At 44.2% G+C, this 22,257-nt stretch overlaps 1 protein-coding gene across 1 annotated transcript in view; it reads left to right on the plus strand.

Annotated features, from left to right (window-relative positions):
- Positions 1 to 13,089: 13,089 nt before the first annotated feature.
- LOC149864609 (C-C chemokine receptor type 5-like) overlaps positions 13,090 to 22,257 on the plus strand; it is a 43,842-nt gene continuing 34,674 nt past the window's right edge. The window contains exon 1 of the mRNA XM_090046351.1: positions 13,090 to 13,132. The gene's annotated coding sequence lies outside the window, so the exon portion shown is untranslated. The remainder of the gene's footprint in view (positions 13,133 to 22,257) is intronic.

Consider the following 22,257-nt stretch of genomic DNA (forward strand, 5'->3'; position numbering starts at 1 on the left):
AGGGACCCACTAAATCCTTCATTAACAATAATATTGTGTGGTATTGCATCAGACTTTTTGCATGCAAAAGTGTTGAGGGAGACTGGTTAACTTTTGAACATGCCATAGATGTATGTCAAGCAAAGGAAATGATGGTAAAATGATTGAAAGGACTGGGGAAACAAGGAAAATACGTGTGCGTGTGTTGATAAAGAAGCCTAAAATGGATAAATATGCAGAAGTTAAGGGACTGGAAGGCTTCCTGTTACCAATAAAAGATCACGACCACAGTAAATGGAGAGAGAATGGTCAGGGACAAGTCAAGGTTGTTTTAAATGTGTCCCTAGTCGGGCTGCAAAAAGCTGTGTTACATATGGGCAAGAAAATGCAATCATTTTCTGAAAATGTTCATATCTGGAAAGAACCCCCAAGGGTATTTTTAACCCTTAAAAAGACAGACAAAAGATCTATTTTAAGGTACATTGAGAACTGAATTGCCCTTGAGTGAAAGGGAATCTGCTCATTAATGATCATAACATTGTAAATCTTAAAATGAACACAGGAGCATAGGCCAATGTTCTCTGTATTGCACAAAACTGGATAACTTTGCAGTTCAAGTATTTGGTTATTAACCTACATCAGAAAAATGCAAGTATGTGACAAATGCAACCTATACTTTGAGTGTCAGAATGAAAGCATTGCAGGAACCTCTGGTGACAGAAGGCATACAATTAAAGCATAGTAGGCTTACCAGTTGTCACAAATTAGAGCAAAAAAGCAATACAAGGGTGTAACTGAAGACTTGGGGTCCTTGGCAGATAAACCACATAACCTAAAACCACAAGTATCATGTGTCATAGTGAAAGTTCAAGAACTTGTAGATTGGGTCAGTTGTACAGAAATTTTAAACAAACTGAGGAGAGATGAAATAAGAATAGATTTGAATCCAAGGGACTTGAAGGGAGTACTTTAACTACCTAAAGTAGCAGACGTAACTGGTTAATTAACAAAAGCTATGGTTTTCATTGTTTTAGATGCCATTAGTGGATTCTTGTAAGTGTAGCTAGATGATAAAAGTTCAAGACTTTTTATATTCAGTACATTATTTGGCAGGTACAAATTTACCCAACTCTTTTTTTTTGGGGGGGCGGTATCTGTTCAGGTCTTGAAGAGTATCAGAGGAGCAGACAAGCAAATCACAGAAGAAAAGGTAGCTTGATTAGTAGAAGAGCAAGACCTTCCAAAAGGGAAGAGGATCATTATTGCCTGTAGTGTGAAGATAGATCATCTAAACAAGGTATCCTTTTGTGATCTGCTACCCCTGGAAATTTCTCTCTCCTCCAAGTTGAGAGGCCTGCAAACTGTTTTTAATCAGTCATTGAGTCTCCTGTTTCCTCAGACCTAAAAAAGAATGCATTGTATCCGAAAGCTTGTCTAAGTCTTTTCCAACCATGCAGTTGGTCCAATACAAGATATCACCCACAGAAATCCTTGCCTCTTACATATTTCCTGGACTATCATGGTTAAACCATCACTCCAACAATACTTAAGTCAATAATTTATATTCAGCTTTCAGTCCAGCTAGGGAGTTGGGTTAAATGAGAAAAAAGTTAGGCCTAAACTCATAGAAGCAAAAGTGTTCTGGAGTTAAGACAATGGAAAAGTTAAAAACTGATCTGGCATGTCCTTAACATAGTGTTTCCCAAACTTTTGATACTTGTGGTGTTCTTTTTTGCTAGATTAAAATTGGCAGCTTTGCTTCACTCACCAGTCTTATCCCTTGACCTGATTCTCAGTGCTGGACCAGCCAGGGCCTGATCCCTCTATAAGGGCTGCTATGGCTGATGCCTAATCTAGCCATACAGAGCCAGCCCAGCCAGAGCCCCATTCAACCCATTTTTCAAGACATAATAGACTGTTGCAGAACACCTTTTGGGAGTCATTTTCTTAACAAATAAAAAATAATAATACAGGTGAAGAGTTTTAAGGATAACATGTTTTCCAGTTGTAGTACTAGTTGTTTTTCTTCCCTTTTGCTTTATATTGATGTATATTTGATGTAAATTCCTATATGCTACTTGGCCTATAATTATGTATATCTAAGTAATGAAGATACAATAGTATAAAAAGGGGAGTTATTTCTCGACTGGGGTCTCTGACTTGAAGTGCATCCCAGCATTCCACTGGGTTTTGCTCTTACCCATTTTCCAAAAAAACCCATTGTCGCAGTGCACTGAAGTGCCTGCTCCTAGAGAAGGACAGGTGTTGGTTGCTGGGGCAACCACAAGGGTCAGCTGACGGGAAGGGGGCAGGGCCTGGCCTATATAAACAGCCTAGGCTGAGGCCAAGGAGGGAGTTCCCCTCTGGCAGTTGCGGAAGATGGAGCTCTGTGGGAGCAGGCTGAGTTGAGGAGCCTGAAGGCCTGAGCACCTTATGAGTGAGGATACCAGGCAGAGGAGCCCCTGGTAGGGATTTGGGGAAGATAAAGAGCATGATGGTTTAGGGTTTATGTTTTGGCCAGGAGGCCTGAGTTTGAGTTGGGGCTGAACGGCCGATGGTTTTGTTTATCATTACACCGGAGGACTGGGTGAGGCTGTAGGGGTTGGAGGAGGCCTCATGGGAGCTCCCCAGTAGCGTGGGGGTTCCTGGTGCTGGGGAGGGTACCGTGTTTTGGGGGCTGCATAGACCCCAGCCCAGGCGGGCAGTGTTGTGCGGGGCGAGGAGCCCAGTGCGGATGAGTGACCCGAGAAGGCGGGTCTGGGGGCTAGGCACGGCTACGGCCACCTGAGCCCCGATCGTGGGAGTCACGAGCAAGGCCCCAGTGCAGGCGTGGGTGTGAGTAGAGCCCCAGGGAGGGCAATTTGCATTGTATCGGGTAAAAGCCCCAGGGAGGGCGATTTGCATCGTATTGGGTAGAAGTCCCGGAGAGGGCGAGCGTACGGGTAGAAGCCTGGAGAGGGCTGCTAAGAAAAGACCATAGACGCAACAACGTCCGGGACAACTGAGAGGCTTGGGGCGTGGTATGAGGGGTGGTAGGAGCCACGCATAGCCCTGTGGCGGGGACTGCATAGAATCATCGGTAGACGGGGTACCGGCGGGAGTACGCCAAGGGGTACCGTGTTCATGGGGGTAAAAGGCAGCCTCCCTTACAATACTTTCACTATCAAAGACGTGGCAGGAGAGATAACGAGGGTGCATGGACACCCACTTGGCACAGTAGGGAGCGCCAGGAGAGATTACGGTCGCTCCTGGCTCCCCAACCTGTGACACCCATGTAAATAAAAATATTGGTTTTGGCAGAATGTTGTTTGCTAACACCACTTTTCTGATTAGTTTTATTCAGAAGGCAACTCAGGTGACAGAATTACAATTAAAAGACAAAAAACATAGGCTGCAGGATATCTAACTAAACTTTTCAGAGTATTTGGCAGATGGGTAAGGGAAATCCAGTAATAAATAAGCTAGCTGATGAAGAATCACTGCAGTAATATCTGAAATGATGTAACTCTTCAGAATGGCACAACTCTGGAAAAAAAAAATCATAATTTCTAGGGTCAGAAGGGGCCTGAACAGATCATCAAGTCCAACTCCCTGCCCTGGGCAGTAACAAGTGCTGGGATCATAATACCCCAGCCAAATATCTATCCAACCTCCTCTTGAAGACTCCCAAGGTAGGGGAGAGCATCACCTCCCTTGGGAGTCCATTCCAGAGCCTGGCAGCCCTAACCACAAAGTAATGCCTCCTGATAAATGGGGAGAGGCCAGGACCTGAACCCAGGACCTCAGCACTTAGTGAGAAGAACTGCACTGTGCACCACAGACCCCAGCTGAGTGACCTGAATTAATATAAACTGAATTTTCCCTTCAGTTTAGCCTTAAAAGATAAATTATGAAGGCTGAATAATGGACAACATAAAACCGGTCCTTGTAAGTCTGAGAAACCACAAGTACATGCTTTTGAGAATCTAAGGCTATAAATCATAGACTATGTGTAAGCATTGACAGTGAAGGGGCACAGCTCTGCACCACTGCTGCTGCTGCCCCTGCTGCTGCTGGGTGCTGGCTCTGGCTAGGTTGCAGCCCTGCACCCTGCACCTTGCCACTGGCACAGAAATCTGTGTGGGGTGGTATATGTCTGTCTGCTCCCCAACATACGTTGCCTATGCTACTATAAAAATAGAAGTTGTCAAATGAAATGAAGTAGCTGTGGTGGGATGTATCCCACAGCTGAGCTGCTTCATTGGGCAAAATACATCACCCCTGCATCAGGTAGGGGCCCTGTCCCATGGGACAGCTTACAGAAATGTCTGTATTTCCTGGGGTCTGTTTCTGTAGGAGCAGAAAGCCAGGTTTTCCCACTTGCAGAGGTGCACCCTGGGCAATCTCCGGGACAGGTCTCCATAAGCATGGAATACCAGCTTTCCCTACTTAGAGATGTACCTTGGAGATTCCCTGCATCTCTGAGAGCAAAACCCCGGCTTTTCTCACTTACAGAGGTGTGTCTCAGGGAATCCAAGGTGTGTCTCTGCAAGTGCAGAAAGCCAGGATAGCCTTCTTAAAGACATGTCCCAGAGTTTGCCTAGGGCACATCTCTGTAAAAGGGGAGAGCCCAGAGGGTGCTCCCAGGGCTTGAGAGGCCTTCCAGTGTGAGAGGATTTCCAGTGTGGAAATTCCCAGGGATTGCAGGATTGGGTCCCCCGACAGTAGGAATACCTGCCCAGGCCAGCTGGAGCTCCTCAGGTTCTTGTGCCATAAAAGAAATGGACGTCTGCTTCAGTAAAGCAGCAGAAACTGTTACTACCTTTGTTATAGCCACAAACTTCAGGCATATGTGGTATGAGAAGGTTATGGACATCTGCCTGTTTGGACATCTGTTTCTACTCTAAGAAATCCATTCACCACAATTCCTGCCATTAGCTTGACATCTCCAAGTCTAAATCAGATGTCAGCCATTCATGTCTTAGTGGCATTGAATTGAAACCATTTGTATTTATTATTAACGATGGTTTTCATATACTAAGACCATGAATGCCCAAATAGATTGTTTGATTAAATGCATGGATGTATGTGAGATCTATATAACTATCTATAGCAGTGGTGGCCTGGAGCAAAAAGTCTATATGACAGCAGTGGCTCGCTCCAAATATTTGTGTCTCTCTAAAATTGCCATATATTCCCTTTGCCTAATCTCCAGTGCAGCTAGGTAATGAATAGGCACAAAATTGGCTGTGGGTGTAAATTCTGTAAAGCTCACATCTGAGTGATATTTTTGAAGAAATCTCCCTAATCTGTATGCCTTAGTTCCATGACAGGAATAATATCAAATATAAGTGGAACCCCAAGAGGATTCTTTCCCCCTGATGCACACATAATGCAGGCTCTGATGGGAGGGCCTCCAAATACTTTATGATACCAGTCTGCTCCTTGATTGAACTGGCACAGGATTCTGGATTCAGATGGGTTACACTTTCAGGTCTCCACAGCAGCTCTAGATTTCCCTCAGCAGGCCAACCACCTTAGCTGTGCCAACATTTTCTCCGAGTCAGATGTCAAGCCTGTTTGAAAGGCGTTGAAGTGTTGCTTTCATCATAATTCTTTTATGTCATGCACTCTTCCAGATCCTGTACTATACTATGCATTCTTCAAGTTTATTGAAATATAATTGCAGAAACCCATTCTACGCTTCAGGTCCTTACCTGGTCTGATAAAACACAACAAAATCCAAGACTGTCCATGAATAAGCCAACATAAGTCCTCTTCTTTCTAAGTCAGAGGAAAAGAATGGAGCTATGCCTAGGCTTTGCTCTTCCTTTTGTGGACTGTTCTCTTTCCCACCCTCTCCCCACCCTCCTTTTGCTTCTCCTTCACAGAACCAGATTTCTAAAGAAGCCCTGAGCCTGTGTTTTCAACATCTTTTATTCCTCTGTAGTAGCATTTTGTGTAGACTAAGTTTTCCATGCTACCAGGAGCCTTTATTATTAGATTTCCCCTTTTCATACTAAATGTTTCAAGCTCAGGGTGTGTCTACTCTGCAGAGAGGTAGAGAAGCTGTAAACTAGCAAACTCGGGTATCAGAAACAATCTAACTGTGGCAACATAGAGCTTGATTCAGGGTAATATGCTAAAAAGCTAACCCATTTAAAGGCTGCACTGCATTGCAGTCTGCAGAGTGGATAGACTTCAATTTCTAAGTTTAATAAGCTTCATTTGTTCTGTAAATTAACCTTCTCCTTTTACCTGCCTTGAGAGTTAAATCTTTCTAACTCCTCTGTGTCCTGATTTCTTGACAAGCAAACCATCGTAGAGAACTATTTATATACAATGATGTGCCACTACTATTTGTCCCCAGGGAAACACACATTCCTACTCATGGGGACATGCCCTAAGAGGCCACTGGGCAGCAGGGATTTATGTTAAATTTTATAGAGATAACCATTTGAATGCAAAAATGTAAGGGTCCTGGTGACCCTTGGAGTCACCAGAAACAATGGCCACAAGCTGAGGGAGGATAGGTTTAGGTTAGATATTAGGAAGAACTACTTCACTGTAAGGGTGGCCAGAGCCTGGTGGTGCTCTTACCTTCCCTGGAGATCTTCAAGAGGAGACTGGATGGGCACCTGGCTGGGGTCTTATGACCCCTCCCACCCCCAGTGCTCCTTCCTGCTTATGGCAGGGGGTCAGACTCAATTATCTGTCTAGGTCCCTTCCGACTCACTGATTCTATGATTTACTTTTATGATACAAACTGACTTGTTTTGCAATAAACCTCATTAAAACAAACAAGCTTGTCTTCACTTTAAAAACACTGGTTAACCTTAAGTTGGTATAGTTCTCACATCCAACTCCATCCTGAATTCTCTCTTGCCCAGGCAGTGACAAGCCTGCTGAGGAAGTTTCTACCATAGAACTAAACTTCTCCTGTAGACTGGTTCCTCTTCTATGCTAATGAGGTGAAATTCAGCAGTTTCAGAAGGGATTTGATTTCCCTAAAGTTAGGCACCTAACATAGGACTTAGGTGGACTGCAGGCAGCTAAGCTCAAAACTGCAATCCAGACAACCCTCCTCCCACCCCCATGGCCACCTAAACCTGTTGTAGTTGCTTGCTTTGTAAAGTGTGTGCAGAGATAGTGGTTATGCTGACAAGTGAGTTATGTATTTTAGACTAAGCAATCTTTGATTACACAGCAAAAATAACTATCGCAAAAAGAACATAGAATGATATGAAAGACTTTCCCTTTTACAGATATACACCATAACCACTAGCCTGCACTGTCATGTGCTCTTTCTTTCAGCCATGTGACTCTTCCATTCTTTTCTGCCTAATGGTTCAGCTTCAGGAGGCAAGGTAGAAAACAGCCCTCTACCCTGAGACTGGTTTGTATCTTGGTGATTAGTGTCCTAGGAGATGAGAGAGAGAGGTAGGGCAACCATCTCCTAATTGGGTGGGACAGTCCCAAAATAAAAAGATCAAGTCCCAGTGTCAGGTTGAATGACTCCAGGACAGCATTTGTCATGGATTTCCTTCGACACACCCAAGTATGGTCCCAGTATCATGTGCGGAGATCCGGGTTCTCCATTCATCATGGAAAAACACAGATTTTCTCCTTTTGAAGGAGAAAAACGCAGGAAATGGCAGGTTTCCCTTTGCAGGCTGGCAGAGTTCCAGCCTTCAAGAGTCTGCTTGGAGCTGGAGGGAGCGGGACACAGAGGGCACAACATGCATGTATGTGCGTGCACACATGCACGTGGTCAGCCATACAGCCAGCTCCCCCAGCTGCCTGCAGGTAAGTCTGTGGAGGGGGAGAGAGGAATGGGGGAGCAGACTGAGGTGTCCAAGGGGAGGGAGGAAGTGGAGCATGGTTGGCAGCTGGGGCTGGGGCTGGGGCTGGGGCTGGGGTTGGGGCGCTGCCCAGCTAGGACAATGCACGGACTCCAGAGCCAGGGCAGGAATGTTATGTGGCTTGTGGGGCCTTCCAGAAAGTGGGATAGAGCCACAGATGGTTCGTCCAGGAGGTGGCAGGGAGGCTGGCTCCCTGCTGCTGTGTGCAGTCCTGGAGAGGGGAGCATGGGGAAGGCACGTTCCCCACCAGATTTATGCGCAGGGTGGGCGCAGATGCGGGCTGTCCTTTGCAGGGCTCGGGGCTCCCCACCTTGCTGCCCTCCCTCAGGAAAGGATTTCAGGCTTCGGATCCCAAGTGGACAAAGGTGCCTGCCTGCAGATCTGAGTCAGGTGCTTAAGTTTCAGAGAGAGGTGGTGGAAGCTCAGGCACATATCTGCTGAGTATTTCCTGTCAACTGCTTCTAAGATGATCCCTGCTCAGTGAACATATTCTTTGGATCACTCATCTGCAGTGCTTACCTCTGTATATGGAACCTAGACATCTAACTCTGGATTTTAGTTTCTACTCAAGGGACAGGCACCTTAAAGTTTGGCAATGCAGCAACTAGCTAAGTCTTTTATTGGATCTAACCCATCAGGCCTGTTTCTGCTATGTTGAAAGTAATGGGATTTCTACTATTGATTTTAGTGGGAATAAGCCTGCTTTCTCTATTATCAGGCTTCCTGTGTCCGACTATTCTTATTGGGTCCGCAGAGTGAAAAGAATCTAAATTAGAGCCATGTATATTGTTCAATAGTTGTTTAAAATAAGACATAATGTGAGAGTTATTTCAACCAGGACTACAGAATCAACAGATCATTTGCAGCTGTAGACTAGAATTGCCTTTGGCATTTGTTCTTATAGTAATTCATATTGCAAACCCTAATTTTTTTATGCCCTAGGTGGCTAGGGCATCTCTGGCAGTTTTGCCCTTCTGAATGAGGAGTAAAACATGCAGAGGAAAACATGTTAAGAAGCAGCATCTGTTTTGTTTGCAGAACTGCAAAAAATAGTCCTAAATGTTTGATTGCAGAGCTGAATTACAAAACTTTGTGGATTACTACTTTCTGTTCATACGATCCCATGATTACTGTGAAATTCTTAAGCTTGCCTGACTCAAGTTTTTATATGGAACCTGAAAATCTTTGAGGTTTTTGAAACTTTGTGACCCTTAGATGACTTTCAGCTCTAGATTTCCCTCCACCGGCAAGCAGGTCTTCATAGACTACTTTCCTTCTTTTCAGTTAGCTTCTGGAAGTTATGGGTTAGTAGCCTTTTCTTGAGGGTTGTTGGCTGATTCATTCCCCTTCCTAGATTCTCAATATGTATCTTTCTGTCTTATTGTTTCATCCTGGTTCCTAGGTAACTAATAAATACAGTTTTACCACCACAAATATCTGCTTCTGCTTAAAAGGGATGTAGTTTACGTCCAGAGCTTTCTGTCTTCACTTGACTAGGACTAAACAAGAAACATGGGGATGTATCTCGGTATGAGAAATTCAGTAACCTCAGTAGGAACATATCATACCTGGTGGGTGGAGATCACATCTGCATGACAAACTCCTTCGCTGAACTAGGTTGCTGTTTGGCTGGCATTCAGACACCACAGAGATGAACACGATGTTGGTACAAGATAGACAGAACACACAAACATCAGAGAAACAGCGAAACAACCCTTTCCTCCCTTCTCCATTCCCCAACAAGGTGAAGGGGAGAAGAGAGAAAGACCAGAAGTCAGCTTCCTTACCCCTAGAAGACAATTTCAGGTAAGGTATGTAAGAGGAAGACTGTATCAGCTGGGACAGAAACACTTACGGGAAAGAGCATCAGGATAAGCTTTATTAATTGAGTCACTTGACAGAAGATTCCAGGGTACACTTTGGTTTTAATGTTTCAGATGAACCCAGGTATATTGCTAAGGAAGTTCACTTTAAATAAGTAAGAACCAAACCTGGCAGAACTTGCATAAGATACTGAGTTAAAAGGTGCTACTTTTCATTTGTATTCTCTGGCTTTAACTGTAGTTATTTTTGCCTTTGCTTGTGATTTTCCCGTTTTAGAGTTCTGCTCAGTCCTTTCCAAGAAGAACTACAGGCATCTTTGGTTTGCAGGGTACACTTAATGTTATTTTTTTCTAGTAAATTAGACCAACTCACAAGTAAAGAAAAAATAGGCTGTATGAACTTGAACACAATGGTTGTTAAAACAAACAAACAAAAGATCATATTTACACTTGGCACAGGCAGAGTAAAATTACTTATCCTTGCATAAATATATATTTACTAGTGTGCAGGTCCAGCTGAAGCACCTGTTGACGCATGTCTGGCAGGGGTTCAGCTGGCCAGCGTAGGGCCTCATTAGCCAGGGAAGAAGCGGGTAGGCAGGGTCCCCAGTGAGGAGGGGAGGAACCACCACTGCACCCAGCTGGATATCCGGCACCCCCAGTGAGAAGTGCCTGCTCTCCCCTAGGGCTGGCAGGGTGGAGTTGTGGAAGATACCAGCATCATGGTGCTGCCTGCCCAGCTGGTGTTCAAATTGGTTAAGGTGCCACAGTGGTTGACAACAGCCTGGAGCCACAGAATGAAAGCTCTGCCGGCTGTAGTAGGGGCTGTCACTGTGGGGTGAGTAGGTGACAAGGATGTGGGTCCTGTCTAGGGCCCCTATGTACTGAGGGAAGCCTAGGGCACATGTTACTTAAATTGCCAATTGTTCAAATTACAAGCAAGACTCTGAAAAGGGGGATAAGGCAGAATGCTTCATTTATTAATTATATGAGTTAGGCATAGAGGTTTGGACACACCATTTATACAAACACACACAAATCATCATACACATCATTACACACAGGCATACACATACACAAAACAACCATTCTATCCACACATACACCAGATATAGTTACCAGCAATAGTTGCTCAATATCAGCCCAGGGTGGCTAACCTGGGCTTATTGAGTAGATGATGATTTAAAGATAGCAGATTTAAAGATAACAGCTGGAGCGGGGTGAACAGATGCTGATGAAACAGCAGTAGAGAAAGAGACACACCCAACTTGGCATTTCCAAAGTGTTCTTTTATAGGGATTGGCATCCTTTGTTTCAGTGCTTTGGTTTTTTTCCATACCTAGCTTCTGTTTTTTGTGGTTGTTCTTTTGTCTCCAACTTACCTTAGCCTTGGAATGTTCTTCCTGCCCGTCTGGCAGGATGGGTGCATTCCTTCTCCTTGTTATCTTCATTGTGCCCTAGGCCTAAAAGGGATTCTTCAGCCATTCATTAATTAGTTTACTGATTGGTAACTTACAGTTGGTGCCTTGTTGCTTACATAAACAGTTAAATCTTCTTCTCCTGGCTTTGTGCCATTCTCTCACCATCTACCCTTTTACGCTCTCATACATAAAGGCTATGCAGAGTTCATTCACTTATGTCAAGCAGAAGGATACAAAATGGAGTTTTAAAGTTGCTTACAGGACAAGACTAACATGGTTATATTTCACTATTACTACACTCTATGTTAACATAATTAGTTCAGTTCATTCTACACACAGAACTCTACCACTACATCTGGGGCTCATGCTTTAGAATAAGGCTACATACCAGCATTATGTTTCTATTGGGAAATCAAAGCTCTCCTGGCAGAAATCACAAGTGTACAAATGCTCACAGTTTTTCCTGGAACAAAAATGATGGTTCCAGAAGAAAAATAACCCATCTCCAACCAGATAAAAGTTCCTCCCAGGATATTGTCTCCTGGGAGAATGAATGCTGGTAAACTTCCCTGCAGCTTGACACCTAGGACCAGGAGGAGTGGAGCCAATGAGGAAAGAATCCCTTGCCTTGTAGAAACTGGAGCCACCACAGTCCGAAAAAGTTGCCAGGGGCAGCTGTTCCCACTTTCCTGCCTGGGAGGGGAGCAGAGGTATTGTCACCCACTGCTTCCTGACAGCTCCTCACATTGGGGTCCCTGGTGTAAGAAGTGGCTGGGGGCTTTGCCCATCTGCTTAGTTTACTCAGAGGCACTTGCAAACTGAACATCATGCCGGGCAGGCCCCGCAGCCTCTCCCTGCCTTCTATATTGAGCAGATTCTTTTTGGTATTGGGTGGTGGAACTGGAGCGTGCTCCATCCACTCCATGCATTGACCTGGTATTGCAGTGGTTCCAGGACCGGTGCAAAAAAAAAACAGAAAAAAAAAAATGAACATCTGTAGTGCTCTCCCTCCTGGCTTAAGATTTGGGTAACTCCCTTCCCCTCCAAGTGCTCCACTTAAAACTCCTGGCTTCTCTATCCCTAAATCTTTCCTCCATTCAGTGCCCAGAACCATTCCATATCTTCTCTGGTAATCTCTTTAGCTATTTTCCCAGGCACGTGACATGGACACACAGAGTCCCCTTTGATATGGACTCGGCTTCTCTTGGTGCAAAGCCCTTAATCTTGAAGTCTAATACCAGAGCTGAACATGAACGAATGGATCTTTTGTTTAATAGGTTCCCCTGGGTTACCAAAACACAAATTTTATACTGAATACTGTGTTTCATACAAACATATAAACGAGGGGTGTCGTGGGCTGGATCCAGCTATGGAGTTGGCTTCTCTGGCCTGTGGGTTTTTTTGTGGACTGGAAGTCCCACCACTATGGAGTAGATTCAGCCTGCAGGGCTTGTCACCACAGTTGTCAGAGGCTCCGTGTCTGTGCAGCTCTGGAGCCAATCAGTTAATGTGGCTACCACTTCCCACCCCTGCCTTATTCACCTCTGAATTTGCTAGTCACTGCTGGCAAGTAAAGTCAGTGGCAGGAGGAAGTGGGGGTGGTGTGGGTGGCCATGTTAACCCCTATAACAGCTGCCCCATACTGTAGTTCCAGTAGCTATGGGGATTAACTGTGCTGCTGCCAGCATTCACAGGTGATCCAGTTTATGAGAAGCCCCAAGGCTTCAGCACCCCTAATATAAATGATTTTTAAAAATCAAGCTCATTATTAGCTATTGATAGAGACCAAATATGGTAGTAGTTAGCTCAATGTAGGGGGATAATTGTAAAATGACCTAATCCAGATTTGGGTACCCTATTTAAAATCCTCAGCTAGAATCTATCACTGGATGCTTATATTTAGAAAGAAGAACTGCCATCATTGCTTTTGGTAATAATGCTTGCAAAACATCTGTGGTGAGGCAAAGTCCTTTTCACACAGAAAGACTGAGTTAACTTGGTGAATTCAGTCATCCTACTTAGTAGCACAAATGAAGAGAGGGTGAAACATAAGAAGCTTGACAAACCAGTGAGTATTGACACCTTTTTTCCTTTTATTTATGTGCCTTATTGATTGGAAACATAGAATAAATAATGAAAAATAGCACTAATGTCAATATAATTAAATACTGGATACAGTCTTGTAGGAACAACTTGAGTAGAAAAGAGGAAAACAAGATGAAGACTAAGATTAGTTAGGAATATGGTAGAAAGAGGTGCTGTCAAAAAAAACACAGGCAAACACCAAACCTTGCTAAAAACTGACATATTTTATGTTTAAAAAAACCAAACCTCTGGATTTTCTTTTTGAAACTGCTTCAGAGAGACAATGGTTTGAAAATACCTCCTTCTCAGAATGCAAGCATGTTTTATAAAATAATCCCTCCTAGCTAATCTAGTCAATTCAAATCCAAGCTCCTTATGGCACCACGAGGTCACTCATGACCAAGTGAATTCATCTTAGAATGGTTCGTTTAAACTGAGAAAGGTGTGTTAGTCTGGAGTCAGGAAGAAGACAGGATAGATTTGCATTTATGACTATCTAAATCAGAGGTAATCTGATGAAGTGAGCTCAGGCTTACTAAAGCTCAATTTATACACCCCTGATTAAGTTGGTCTATATGCCTACCTACACTGCCTTCTTCATTTAAATTGGTCAAGTTGTTGGTTTATAAAGTTACTGCCTGCCTAACACACTAAACTGCAAAAAGTCTTCCTAGATCAACCATCTTTCTTTTTACCTATGAGGGGTCACTGGGGCATGACTTATTTATGACACCTGTCATCGCTTGTCTGACTCCAGGGATTTCACTTTTACTGTATGTCATGAGCCTAACTTGCAACTCCTATGGTTGTTAGTGGGAGATTTACAGGAGTAAAGCCTGAAACAGTTTTCTTCCACATTTCATGACCCAGTATAAACCTATGGAAAAATTGCTGTGAGGTTTGCAACCTAGATATTTTCCATAAAATACCCAAAGCTCTATCACATCAATATTTGCTTTCAAATAAACCTTGTGTTGAGACCTACCTCTCTTACAGTGATAATATTAGAAAGACAGTGACCAGGGCCTTAGCTAAGGGGTCTTAGCTGTCACTCATGTTGTGACTACAGAAAAATAATAGAGCAATTCTTCTGTAGCAAAGAACTCAGAAAGACCACAACATGTCAGAATGTTTTTGACACTATGGACCCCTGTTTGAAATCTCTGGATTTATTGTGTGAATCATGTAGATGCTGGCAGGCTTAACAGTGCTAATATTGTGCAGACTCAAATGCAGGAGAGTTGAGTTCTCTTGCCTCCTAAGCCCAGACTTACTTGTGACCTTGTGTAAGTAGCTTCACTTCTGTCTTACTTTCTCTTCCCTATCATGGTAGTGAGAGGTTTAATTTCTTACTGTTTGCAGAAAGCTTTCATAGCCTTCTATTGAAGATGCTCTTAGAAATGCCAAGGATTCTATCTTGGGTATTGCTGCATATGTTGAAAACATGTAAGACATTCTGTGTCTAATGAATTATTTCACTTTTGGTTGCATATGGCATCTTGCTATGTGTGGAATGAATTGATATTTCACGTTCCACTTTCCAGATGAGAAAATAGAAACTTTTGTTTATGTTGTTTTAAATTTAAATGTACATTGTTGCAAAAGCTAGTTCTGCTTTTGATGCGGAATAGAAACATTTAGGTACAATGAAATCTACAGAGACCTATGCCAAGCTTTTTTCACATAGAACGAAAGCCCACAACCCATTTTTTCCCCCTGCAGGATCCAGAAACAGCTAGGTTATTTTTCTGGGAGCTGATGTGGTTTGGCCTCAAGGAATTGCTGGACTAAACACTTGTGCATAAGGGAAAACAGGACAGGTGTGTCCAGGGGGTGATTTAATGTTATAAAAGGACAATACGATCCAGATTACATCCTGGAAAAGGGAAGATTTGCCTTAGGGGTTGTTTTATACCTTGATAATATGAGTGTACAGAGATATTATTTCACTCCCTTTTGAACAGATACCATGCGCCTGATAATTTGCCTCTTGCTTTCTCCTTTTCCTTGATATCCCAAATAGCAATAAGAAAAGAGTAAATCCCTACTTGGGTTTGGGTGGTTGGAGGGGGTCTATCTGCAGAGCCCTCTGTGTCATTCCTGTCACTGTATCACTCCCTTACAGTGGTGTAACAAGAGTTGGCACCCGTGGCAATCCTGCAGGAGAACAGGAGGTTGGTGCATGGCTGTAAGGGTGGGGGCACATTTCTGAGAGCAGGAAGGGCAGGAGACACATAGGTTTGGGAGAGCAAGAGAAGTGGTGCTGGCTCCTACCTTTGTGGTCTTTAAGAGGAGGCTAGATGAACACCTTGCTGGTGTCGTTTGACCCCAGTACTCTTTCCTGCCATGGCAGGGGGCCAGACTTGATGATCTGCTCAGGTCCCTTCTGACCCTACAAACTATGACACTATGAAAGGGACCCCATCCTCTGATGCTGCCTTGTAATCTTGGTAACCTTCATTCTGACTAACTTTGGTTAGTAAACCTCCTTTAAGAGTTTGAAGCAACCGAGCGTTAAACACACCATGTTGATTGACCAATGAGCGGTGATGATTACTGCTAGTGTTATGACTCAGTGTTTCACATCTGAGACCTTCTTGCTTGACACATCCTTAACTGTACAACTTGGGAAATGCCTGCTGATTCTACCAGTACTCAGATACTTCTACAGCTACAGGTGATACCCACAAGTGATAGGTTCAAGAGGTTCAAAGTCTTGTCTCAAAGTAGATCAAGCATCCAACCACAGAAATCTAATAAATATTGTTCAAACCTGTGTGCTTCTCATAGTAGCTTAGGAGTATGCTGAAGTAAGCAGAGCGTTGTTATGCCTTGTATGGCAGCATAACTCCTTCTATCTTGGCCTGAAGTAATGGAAGTGGGGAAGAACTTCAAGGTATCACCCAGGAAAACTTTCATCAGGGGCTTCTCCACTCCATCCATTGCAATCAGTGGTGATTGTCTCCATACACTAATACAGACCAGAAAAGACTCTAGAAGCTTTGCTAAAATCTCCTACGTGTGTGGTCAGTGTTAGATGGCTTAACATACTTGCTTCCACTCTTAAGGTCTGCAGAAAGAATTGCCCTCTCTACCTCTAATCATGGGTCCTATAGACTCTGGAGCTGTGAAGACCCTCAGATGCCCAAGAGAGATCTCCACCCCAGCATGAAAGATATGCTGGGGACAGGACTAGTTTTGGATGGGACCTATCAGAGAATGGCTGTAACATGTGACTCTGTGGCCATACACATCATCAGGAAGCCTTCTATAACTTAAAATAGTTTGCTTGAGTGCCTAACTTACACTGTGGTCCATCTGAGTCCTCAAACAGTTCAAAATCCCAGCGGCATAAATATAGCTTAATGTCATCCCTGTCCCCTCAAGCCTGCTGGGACTGTGGGACTGAATGTCTTGACCTTCCTGGAGGCATAGTACAGTACATGATTCTACACCTGGATGGGTAATCTATAGGACTTATTCAGTGTTATAACAGAAGACTGAAGAAAATTGTGCGTGTCAGTATGTCATTATAATTGTTACAAAGTGCACATGCAGGCTAAGGTAGGAGGAGAGATGATGTTATAAGGGTAAAAGTAAATGACAACTCCCCTTCCCCAAGATCTAAGCGTAAACCATCAATCTCTCACGTTCAGCAGAGCTGTAACATAGCTGGGCACCAAGGACATGATATACTGCCAGTCAGAGCCTTTTTTCCCCACCCCCTCCCTCAAGTCGGCACCCAAGCTGGTTGCCCCGCCCTACGTACACCGCTGCTCACATTTGCACAGGCAGGTCAGAGACTGCAAAAAATACCAATCATAATTGGACTGTACATATGAAGTATGTGTGTCAGGGTGGGCAAAACTCTGAAACCATGACATAGTTCACTATGAGCTTCAGCCAAAAATAATGTGAAACTAGACAACACCTTGCAGACTTTGTAGTTGGAGAGCATAGACAGAGGACAGGGAGCAAAAAAAAAAAAGAAAAATAGCTGTTCCCAGAATCAGAATTAACTGTACATAAGGCTATGAGACTTGACTGAAAGGGTTTGTGTTTTTGTAATGATTTCAGAAAAAGCAGCCATTTCCCTTACAAACAAAGCTGGGTTCTTTTCATCCTTGGGTTTCTGAGGCTCAAAAAGCAGACTCCTCTTCTATGTCCAGCTTAACTAGCAAACAAAACTCATTTTCTCTGAGCTGAAATTTAAGAAGAAATGATAGATAAGACTTAAGTTCAGAGAATATCAACTGTGATTTCCTATGTAGTTTTTCTTGCTTCTCAGACTCCCTCTTGATTAAGTATATATGAATACATAAGGGGAGTGAATTTCCTGGAAGCATTGCAGAAAAGATATTTCTTATTTGTGCTACCTGTAAAAATATATGCCTGTATTTTTAACCTACAGATTTGCTGAAAGAACCTTGCTACTGTAGCTCTGCATTTGCTAAGACTTCCTTTGCAAAACTTATGCTCTAAATTGCCTCCATAAAAAATGACATGACGGGGAAAAGGATTTGCAGGTTTTCACAATTGTGCTTGGTCCTTAAACACAACATAGGCTGAAAGATGGACCTGATCATTCCCCCAAATAGGTCTTGGAACAGTGACTGCAAGAAGGTCACTCACTCAGCTCCTTCATCAAGGCTAGTGTACTCTTCATTTCAGGTTTCCAGTCAGTTTGTTTTACCTTGGCCAACTTTGTCCCCACAGGAAACAATAATAAGTAGATGTGCAAATGACAAACCAAACCAAAACCTGTGACCTTTCTTCAGACCTGGGATGGAAAGTGTGGGACAATAAGCAGAAGGAGCACAACTCAGACTCTGTACTTCTCATACAACCACCTTCCTTCTCTCCCCTTTGACCTTTGTTCCCAGAGCTCAAATCTCTCTGTAGCTTCACTTTTACTTACTCGTCACCAGTTATATCTGGCCTCCAGGCTGCCAGCCAGGCAAACTCTTACCTGTTGACTACCTGCAGCTAGGTCTCAGCCCTCTGCAGGCTGAACACTTCCTTACAGTGACATTTTCCAGCCAGATTTAAGGCTTCTGGGTACTTGCCTGCTTCTGCTGGCAAATGTTCAGAAGACAGCTGCCATTGCCCACCACCCAGATTTTTACACCATCACACTTCTAGTGGCTCCATGTTTCCAGTGCTGCAGCTGGCCCACCAGACCATAAAGTACAACCTGAGAAGAAACAGCTGCTAAAGCAACCACAGCAGAAGACACAGAAAGGTTAAAAGGCATCTTCTGCTAGCATGGGGGGGGGTGGTTAATGTTGTCCCACCATCAATTTGAATGCTAGGTGGCAATCAAAAATTGGAAATTTTGTAGCAGACAGGAGGCATAGCAGCTCCATCAGTCACAGCAAGAAATCTGGAGGATTGGATCTAGAAGTGAGTTGTCTGACCAGAGAGAAGTCCTGCAAGCCAGTTTACCCACATCTGGAGACCAGACCCAGTAGACTGGATGTTTGATAGTCTTACCAGTGCGGGACACAGAACTTTCCTGCATAGGTTCCTGCCTCAAGTCCAATATTTCTGCTTGTATTAAAGTACCTGCATGTTTACATAGATACAGTATTAAGGTGCAAAGAAATCAAGTGATTTGTCCTGTGGCAAGTCTGTGACTGTGTTAGGTACTGAACACAGATCTCCTGATACCCAGACAGTGCTTTAACAAAAAGATCATGCATCCTCCCACAAGTTTACATTGTGAAATTTAGCATCTGAGAAATTTTTCAAGAAAATTTGCATTTGTCTTGACAACAATACAATCTACTCAAATGATATTTGTTTGTAGTTACCAAATCCTTCACTTAAGTTCCTCATTTATTGACTATAGAACTTATCTGTTCCCCCTTATGTTCTTCTGGTGGGGAACAGATTAGTTATGTTTTTCTATATAATACACAGAAGCCTCTGCATTTTTCCAAGGAGTGTATTTATATATATAAAACATTTCCTCATTTTTTCCAGAAATGAAAGTATACACATATAGACAGAAAGGTAGACCTTACATAATTCAATAGCATATGGACAGACTGTAACAGAAATGCCTTGGGTACAAAGGACTCTCAAAACACATACCTACTAGTTATTTCAGTCATATGATGCTCAAAGATTCATTTGAATACTGTATTTTTTTCAGTAGTCCTCAGACTAAAGCTAGGGAGAGAGACACCAATATTCCACAACCTCATTTTTCATTACTGTTGGTTAGAAAAATAAACAGAGGTGAAGGAGTATTTACTCTCAAATAAATGACAATATTCACAGTTTCATAGTAGCTAGGGTCAGGAGGGACCTGAATAGATCATCTAACCTGCCCCCCTGCCACAGGCAGGAATGAATGCTGGGTTCACAAGACCCCAGACAGGTGATCATCCAACCTCATCTTGAATTTTCCCAAGGTAGGGGCAAGGACCACTTCTCTGGGAAGCTGGTTCCAGATTTTGGCCACCCTAACTGTAAAATATTGCCTTTTGATCTCTAACCTAAACCTGTTCTCCATCAGCTTATTACCATTGTTCCTTGTCACCCCAGGTGGTGCTGGGGAGAATAGGGCTCTTCCTATTTACTGATGATCTCCCCTAATGAGTTTGTAGGCAGCCACCAGGTCCCCCTTCAGCCTCCTCTTGCCAAGGCTGAACAGGTTCAGGTCCCTCAGTCTCTCCTCGTAGGGCCTGTCCTGCTGCCCTCTCACCAAGCAGGTGGCCCTCCTCTGAACCCTCTCCAGGCTGGCCACATCCCTCTTGAAGTGCGGCACCCAGTACTAGACACAGTACTCCAACTGTGGCCTGACGAAAGTTGCATAGAGGAGGAGTATCACCTCTCTGGACCTGCTTGAGATGCATCTTTGGATTCATGACAAGGTATGGCTGGCCTTGCTGGCTCATATTCATCTTGGAGTCAATGATGGCTCCAAGATCCCATTCCGTCTCTGTGCTTCCAAGAGGGGAACACCCCAGCCTGGATGTATGCTGTGGATTCCTTCTCCCAAGGTGCAGCACCCTGCATTTGTCTACGTTGGACCCCATCCTATTCACATCTGCCCACTTTTGTAGTCTGTCTAAATCAAGTTGCAGCCTCTCTCCTTTCAAGTGTGTTTACCTCGTCCCACATCTTAGTGTCATCAGCAAACTTGGACAGCGTGCTTTTCACCCCTCATCCAAGTCGCTGATGAAGATGTTAAACAGTGTGGGCCTGAGGACCGAGCCCTGGGGTACCCCCCACTGCTCACATCTCACCAGGCTGAGTACAACCTGTCCACCACTACTCTCTGGGCGCGCCCCATCAGCCAATTTTTTACCCATCCAACTATGTAGGCATAAATGCCACGATTGCTTAATGTATTGATGAGGATGGGGTGAGAGACAGTGTCAAAGGCCTTCTTAAAGTCTAGAAAGACTACGTCCATGGTGACACCATCATCCAAGGATTTAGTCACCTGGTCATAAATGGCAACCAGGTTGGTCAGGCAGGACCTGCCTTTGATGAACCCATGCTGGTTGCCCCGAGCATGATTTTCCCTGCTGGCCCCCCACAGATGTGCTCCTTGATGATTCTCTCCAAGATCTTCCTGAGCACCAAGGTGAGGCTTACAGGCCTATAGTTACTTGGGTCCTCCTTCCTCCCTTTCTTGAAAACTGGGACCACATTAGCCAATTTCCAGTCCCCTGGCACCCGGCCAGAAGACCATGAATGCTCGTATAGTCGGGCCAAGGGCTCTGCGATGACCCCTGCTAGCTCCCTCAACACCCTTGGGTGGAGGGCATCTGGACCTGTAGATTTAAAAATGTCAAGTCCTTCCAGAAGATCCCTCACTACATCTGTGCTGACTGAAGGCCTGACGGAGCTATCCCTGAGACTGTCCCTACCTCTGGTAGGTGGGATGTCCCGGTCCCTGTTCAAGAAAACAGAGGCAAAGAAACTGTTAAAAATATCAGCTTTCTTGTCTGGCGTAGCGACAAGATTACCGTTTGCATCTTGCAGGGGTCCTACATTGCCTGGTGCCCTCTTCTTACTCCTTGGTGCATTCTTGTATTTGAGGGTGCATTCCTGTATTTGGGGGGTGTCACCTTTTTTTTTTCTATTCCAAACACTCCTTGAAAAGAAACCATCTGAAAATCACTAATGGTGTGTAACAGCTCAGGCACAGCACATAGTAAGTGCAGTTGAGGGGGACACTTGAAATTCATCTGTCTAGCAAACTCAGGCATTAGGTACCCTTAAAACCCATCTTATTAACTAATCTAGTCATAGGGGACTCTCAAACTCACTCAACAGCAAGCTCAGGCTTGGAGACCCTGGAAACTCACCTCATTAGTGTGTGTAGGAACTTTATGGCTAGATGAAGGTTGATGGCCAGGGTCAGTCTTCAGGTTCTCCCCAAGCCAAATAATACTTAAAGGATTGATTGGGCTTGTATACAGAACAATCCTCAATTCTGCAACATACTTGTACATGATTGTATAGCGACATAAAAAAGAAGCCAAGAAGTCTCCTGAAATGAAATGTACATTCAGAATGAAAGCACCATAACCGGGATTCTTCCGGTTATGTGTTATATACAGAGCTGGTGCTGATGATGACACAGAGGTCCTATAGTATCCTAGCAAGTTGCTTAAACCACACATTTCACAGGTGATCACTGCTTGTGTATGTCACTTTTTACTTCAGCTGGCAGCTCCTCTATGGAGCTGTCACCGTGGGAGTGTATCTGGCGTGGTTCATGGATGCTCCAGAGACCTGCCCCTTTTGTGAGCAGGGAGAGACTCTGGTGCACACCTACCTGGACTGTGCCAGGCTGCAGCCCCTGCACTGCCTCCTCCAGAACCTCTTGCCGAGGTTCTGGCTGCATTATTCCTCTCACCTCTTCATTTATGGACTACATATCCTTGATCCCACCAAGTCCTGGGACCTCCTGGTCAACCTCCTCCTGGCCCTAGCCAAGCTGGCTGTGTATCTGACCAGGAAGGAGGATCTGACTGAGAGGGTCTCTGGGAACTGTGGGGCCACTTTCTTTGCCCTTGTTCATTCCCATGTCCAAGCAAAGTATCACTGGGCAGTGTCTACTGGCTCCTTGGACTCATTTGAGGG

This window comes from Crocodylus siamensis, chromosome 5, assembly GCF_052110815.1.
Source record: "Crocodylus siamensis isolate JL-2025a chromosome 5, ASM5211081v1, whole genome shotgun sequence".
Classification (NCBI taxonomy): domain Eukaryota; kingdom Metazoa; phylum Chordata; order Crocodylia; family Crocodylidae; genus Crocodylus; species Crocodylus siamensis.